Raw genomic sequence first — 6,693 nt, forward strand, 5'->3', positions numbered from 1 at the left:
TTTTTCACAGCCTTCTTTTTCTGGTTATGTTTTCAGCCACCTGAGGGCACTGTTCAGAAACAAGAGCTATTTGGTCAGGTCCAAGGAATGAGAAAGTAGGTATTTCTCATTCTCTATTAAATGACTTCTCCTAGCAGAAAGCTGCAGCTATTGAGCCCTGCCAAGCTGCTCTTCTCCAAAGCTCTGTGATATTCAAAAACTTTTCTTTCTTTTGCAGCCAGAAAACCACATTTTGTATCCTGTTTTGGGGGTGTGTTGAAAGCAGAGACTGTCACTTGCTGGTCTCTCTCTTTGGCTCACTCCTTTGGCTACAAAAAGACATGTTGCTAGGCCCCCTTTTAAAAGAAAGCCTAAGACGTTTCATAAAACAGAGCAAAGTAATGCTGAGCATCTACAGAATGCCTTTGCTTCACTGCTGAGCAACTGGAGCATGTCCCTGCACTTTGAGATTTATACCTCAAGGCTACCTTTAAAGGCAGATGGCAGGGCCCCACATTGGCCTGAGCTGTGGCATGTCTTTCTTTAAAAAGGAAGTATATTTCGCACAGGACAATTAAGATATTAGTCCTCGTCTCTTGAGGTGTGAGATGATCCCTTGAGAGTATCACGTGCTACTCCTAGGAGCCAGGAGTTCACAGGTAAAACACCCCCCCCCCATACTGCTTGCAGACAAACCTAAGGCTGCCTCCAGATAGGAACATAGGAAGCTCCCTTATACCACTGGCACAGCTATCTCAGTGCTGCCTACACTGCACCGCAGTGGCTCTGCAGGATTTCAGGCAGGAAACTCTCCCAACCCTACCTGGAGATTGAACTTGAGGTCTTCTGCTTGCAAGCAGACACTCTCCCCCTGAGCTGTGGCCCTTGCCCAGAGGGCACCAGGTTGGGGATGGCGCTGGACTGGTAGGCACTGAGCCTTATGTTGTTTGATACTGACTATACCTTGCTAAAAGCACTGAAGTCCAGAATCAAAAAAATGACGAAACTGCGCCCAAGTGGGGCATCTATTCCAGCACCCTGTTTCCAGCAGCCTCAGATATGCAGATGACACAACCTTGATGGCAGAAAGTGAGGAGGAATTAAAGAACCTTTTAATGAGGGTGAAAGAGGAGAGCGCAAAATATGGTCTGAAGCCCAACATCAAAAAAACTAAGATCATGGCCACTGGGCCCATAACCTCCTGTTAAATAGAAGGGGAAGAAATGGAGGCAGTGAGAGATTTTACTTTCTTGGGCTCCATGATCACTGCAGATGGTGACAGCAGGCCCGAAATTAAAATACGGCTGCTTCTTGGGAGAAAAGCAATGACAAACCTAGACAGCATTTTAAAAAGCAGAGACATCACCTTGCCAACAAAGGTCCGCATAGTTAACGCTATGGTTTTCCCAGTAGTGATGCATGGAAGTGAGAGCTGGACCATAAAGAAGGCTGATCGCTGAAGAATTGATGCTTTTGAATTATGGTGCTAGAGGAGACTATTGAGAGTCCCATGGACTGCAAGAAGATCAAACCTATCCATTCTTAAGGAAATCAGCCCTGAGTGCTCACTGGAAGGACAGATCGTGAAGCTGAGGTTCCAATACTTTGGCCACCTCATGAGAAGAGAAGACTCCCTGGAAAAGACCCTGATGTTGGGAAAGATTGAGGGCACTAGGAGAAGGTGATGACAGAGGATGAGATTGTTGGGCAGTGTTCTTGAAGCTACGAGCATGAGTTTGACCAAACTACGGGACGCAGTGGAAGACAGGAGTGCCTGGCGTGCTCTGGTCCATTGGGTCACGAAGAGTTGGACACGACTAAACGACTAAACAACATTTCCAGCAGTAATAGCAGCTAGCTAAGTGCCCTTGGGGAGTCGGCAAGCAAGGCAGTGGAGTCCTGCAGTCCCCATTGCTTGTCCTAAGCATTTAATAGTGAAGGGTTCACTGCCTCTGCACAAACAGCTCCATTTTCATATGGCTAGGAAGCATGGGTAGGTTTATAATCCACAAATTTTGTCTGTTCCGTTTAAAAATAAAAGTTACCTTTATGTTGAGATGATGGGATCCACTTGGAGTAGGCGGAGGCTAGCCCAGAGCTGCTGCACCACCAGAGATTCCTGTAGCAGCTCTTTCTTCTTCTAGTAATGCTTCAGTTTAGCTGCTTGCATAAAGGGTAGTTCTGCACTGAAGGATCTCGCAATCTTTGGGTAATAGGGGCTATAGAAAACCAGAGAGCTCTTAACCTGCTGGCCTTGTTAGCAGCACTGGTTCATGGGAGAGGAAATTAAAAGGAGTTTAAAAGGCATGGGGCCAGCCGCGGCCCACCGTTGGTGTTAAAGGTTAACATTGCAGACACGTTCCTAATCATCACTCTCACTCCCTGCTGCAACGGGTCCTGGGGGGACTGGAGGCACTTGCTGAATTATATTTGCTTTTGTTTCTTTCCTGAAAGGGGGGGGGGGAGGCAGAGGTGGAGAAGCAGGGTGGGTGGGAGGGAAGCAAAAAACCTATTTGTTTGTCTTGTCTAATTTAATTTATGTTATTTATCAAAGAGACAGGCTATTTGAGAAACCAGATGGACCCAGGCTAAAAATGATCTCTATTTTCAAAATGTGAAAAATGGCTTTTGAGTGGACAAGCCAAGAAGAAGCCTTTTTGTGTGTGTGTGTGAACTCTCTTGCTGTCCTCCATCCCAGATCTTTCAGTAACCCCTCTCCTCCCCCAGCTCCTGGCCATGGGGTTAAAGGACAAGGATTGTGCCTCTGGGCAAGGAGGGCTCTGTGTGTCTTACGAAGAGGGAGAGAGATCGATCCTGTTACAATTTTGGTTTCAGATGTTAGGAACTATCTCATTACTTTAAACCTCTCCAGTGAATGATGAATGGGACATATCCTTGGAGCAAGGAAATATGTATTAAGGTAGGTCCTTTTGTAGCAGGTGCAGAAGCAGAAAGCAACAGTCTTCTCTCTCTTTTTAATTTCCTTTGGGCTTATTTTACTTATCACAACAATGGTTGTATAAAACACACACATACAGTTAATTTCAGTTTTTAGCTTATAGCCATCTAATGTCTTAATTGACAAGGTGGCCCCTAGTTTGGCTATATATGAAACCCCCAACATGTGAAGTTTGTCATTTGTTTTCTACCATTCTTGGCTCCCTTGCCCATCGCTCCTTCCTGATCTCAGAGGCATTCTCTCGCTCTTGCCCAGCCTAGCACAAACCATTGCTTTTTCTTGCTGCCAACTACCTTTCCCTTCTGCCTCATGGTTGCTGCTCTCCATTCACACATTGTCCTCAGCAGACCAGTAAGAGGGGCAGGAGGTTGCCAAAGCACCAGCAGCAGCTGACCTTCTCAGCTGCTTGCCCAGCCAGTAGAGGCCTCTATCTCTTCCCACACTCCACAGGTGAACAAGAACAGCAACAAGCAACAACGGATAAAAAGAATTATTGGAGATCTTGGTTGGCAACAGATTTCTCCACTTTATGGAACTGCTGTCCTCAAGACCTTGCCTCTCCCTACTCAAGTTCTCACTTTTCTATCCAGAGGAACTACAAGAGAAGCCACTCCTGGTGCACCTCAGTGCTTGAGGAGGGCTGGCTGCAAGTGGTGAGGTTCAGTATGTAGTTTAGGGCAAGAGTAGACAAGCCATATTCGGTCTACGTTAAGCCTAGTGGGAGGGGTGTATTTGAGAAACAGAGCAACTGAAAAGCATTCAGTGGGGAGGGCAGAAAAGCCTACAAGCAATGGGTGCCAACCACTGGCAGGAACAATCAGTTCCTCCCAACAGCATGCTATACAGTGGAAGAGAAATGAGTGAAAGAGAGAAGTAGCCTTGCCCACTTTGGGCTTTGGCACCACCCCCTGTGACTACACGCACAAGTCCAGGGGAATGTGATCCTGGACAAAAAAATTCCCCACCCCTGCTCTGAAATCTGCATACTGTTTGACCTGCTGGGTGTTTCCACCTTAAGCAGCTTGTGCAAAGGGAATAGTTCCCACTGGGTTTGTTCTTGCATGGCTTGCAGGTATCCGATGTTCTGACTGAGGGCTTCTGAGCCTCTTGAAGAAAAATCCCAGGACAAAATCCTAGGGTCCACACTGGGAAGAATATTCAGAGACATAATGAGCCTGTGAGGGGCAACTGTTCCAAATGGAATCCAGGAATAAACAGGCCACAGACCTGAGGTTGCATCTTGTATTCCACAGACTGATACCAATGAGCCAGGGCCCTATGATGTCAGGGTGCTACCAAATAAAAAAAATACAAAAAGCTGGTGCTTTTAAGTATAGTTAAGTATAGTTCAAAATGTGAAAAATCCAGAACAAAATGTGTTTTAAAATTGTAAAATATTACGTTTATGCAATTTTTTTCTCTTTTAGAACGTGATTAGAAAAATTAGTATCTTTATGATTCTACTCCCAAGCTCCTCGATCGTAAGTGCAAAGATGGCAATTTGCAACAAAAGGAACATAAGAAACTGCTTTTATACTGAGTCAGAACGTTCTAACGTCTAACTCATTATTGCCTACACAGACGGGTAACAGCTTTCCAGGCTTTCCTTGCAGCCCTACCAGGAGATGCCGGAATGAACCTGGGACCTGCTGTGCACTACCACTGAGCTGAGGCTGGCCCAGAGATTTTATTGTGCTGCCCTGAGGCTGTGTGAATGGGCTCCAACCCCGACTCTTGGGTCTGAAGCCTGTGTCTTCACGCAGACTGACAGTTCATTTATTCAGGATCCCGTGCAACATTGGAACTGGCAAACCAAACGCAGCCTTGCAGGGAAAGAGCCTTCTTGCCTAAGGTGAAGGAGAAGAAAGATGCCCCACCCATTCCACACACAGAGGTTAATCAGACTTGCAGTTGACCCTCACTTTGACACTGCTGAAGAGGCAGCCCCGCTCCACTGCACCTGAGGGAACGTGGCACTTACAACTCAGCCCTGCAACATTTCATCACTGTCAGTTCCCCACCTGAGGCAACTGCCTCGTTGTACCTAATGGTAGGGCCAGCACTGGGCCTTGCTTGTGTCCTCTGCATCCCATTCTGGGCAGTCCCAATAGGGAAACCAAAAGGAGAGAAAGTCCAAGCTGGCACATGTTTGCTTTGGTGGGCCTCAGGTTGTGCAAGCTTAGACTAGCTGCTGCTGACGTACAGCTTTGTCCCGACTCTTAAAAAAGAAGGAAATAGCTCTGAGGGTGCGACTTCATTAAAAATATACTGTGGGAGGGGGACCCAGCCCTAGCCTCTCCTAGGTGCAGTGATGAGAATTGATGTTGCGTTTTTTGCCAAAGGAGAGCATTGCGATGCAAGTTCCGCAGGCAAGTTCCTGCCTCTGCCTCTCTCTTTCCAATGACTACGAAATGTCTGGCCTCCTAGCCATGTAAGGGCCATTTAGCCCACCGTATTAATCTGCCTCTGACAGACCGCAGGGATGCTCAATTTATCACTGCCCTGTACCGGGAGCCTTGATAAAGTTAACGCTGTGTCAAAAGGGGGCCCTGAGTGCATCCTTTGAGTGTGTGTGTGTGTGTGTGTGTGTGTGTCTGTGTGTCTGTGTGTTTTAATAAATGGCCTGGAGTTGAAGGGGAAAATTGAAATTTAACGGACCGGTGTCTCTGCCTGCCCTCGCCTGGGGCTTGCCATGGAGCCAGAGTGAGGCTATCATTTTGAGTCCGTGCTGGGAAAGGTGCTTTGTTAAAAGGCAACTGGAAACCAGGAGGAAAAGAAGTAGTTTCTTCTTTAGCTGAAGAGAAAGCAAGTGTCAACAGTGGGAGTTGCATAGGCAATGCAGCACTTACTAGACAGCTTGACTGCCATGGCGGGCCTTGCCCTGTTATGCCCTGTATGTTGGGGGCATGCTGAGTTTTTGCAGGACATTGTTGAGGCCTGGTAGGTCTGCCCTCTTTTCCACAAGTGGCCTAAGAGATATGCCAGATTTTTAGACGGTACGTGGTCATTTCTTTATTAATTAGATTTATATCCCACCTTTCCTCCCAAATGAGCTCAAGGTGGCATCCATGGTCATCACAACAACCCTGTAAGGTAGATTAGGCTAAGAGACTACAACTGGCCCAAGGTCACCCAGTGGGGATTTGAACCCTGTTTTCCTAGGTCCTAGTCCAACTTCATTTGGGAAGCATGTGGGAGTCCTTTGCACAGGAGGCCAAAGCGCAAAAGTCTCCCTGAAAATGGAGATCACCATTGGTGTGCTTTGCCATGTTTATCCTATAATAGGAATCTAGGTCACTGAAAAGTTCAAATGGAGGCAGGACACAGCTGCACACCACTGTTGAGGATGCAGGGCCAGGGTTTTTTTGTTTTTAAAGGGGTCCAGCAGTGGGCTCTACTGGGACTCTGGGCCTCTGCTGCTGTCCTAGGAGACCAGGTGCTGACGCTGGCTCTGCTCCCCTGTAAAGACTTCCCTGCATGCTCCTCTTCTTGAGACTAAGGGCACGGGTCAGTCATAAAAACTGGCTTGTGGTGTCACACTGACGCTCTGCCCTTTCGCCGCTAGAGAGCAGCATCGTATCACCACCAACCTCTGCATTCTATGCCAGGCACAAAGTGCAGGCTGCGCAGAGAAGACAGGCATATGTTACAAAGAGGCTCGCAGGGTTGGGGTGTGTGTGTGCCCTTTGAGCTCTCCTTTTAACAGAAGTGGGCCTGCAACAGATCACTGGTATATCTGGGAAGGGCCACAGCTT

This window comes from Podarcis liolepis (assembly GCF_965112155.1).
Source record: "Podarcis liolepis genome assembly, chromosome: 7".
Classification (NCBI taxonomy): domain Eukaryota; kingdom Metazoa; phylum Chordata; class Lepidosauria; order Squamata; family Lacertidae; genus Podarcis; species Podarcis liolepis.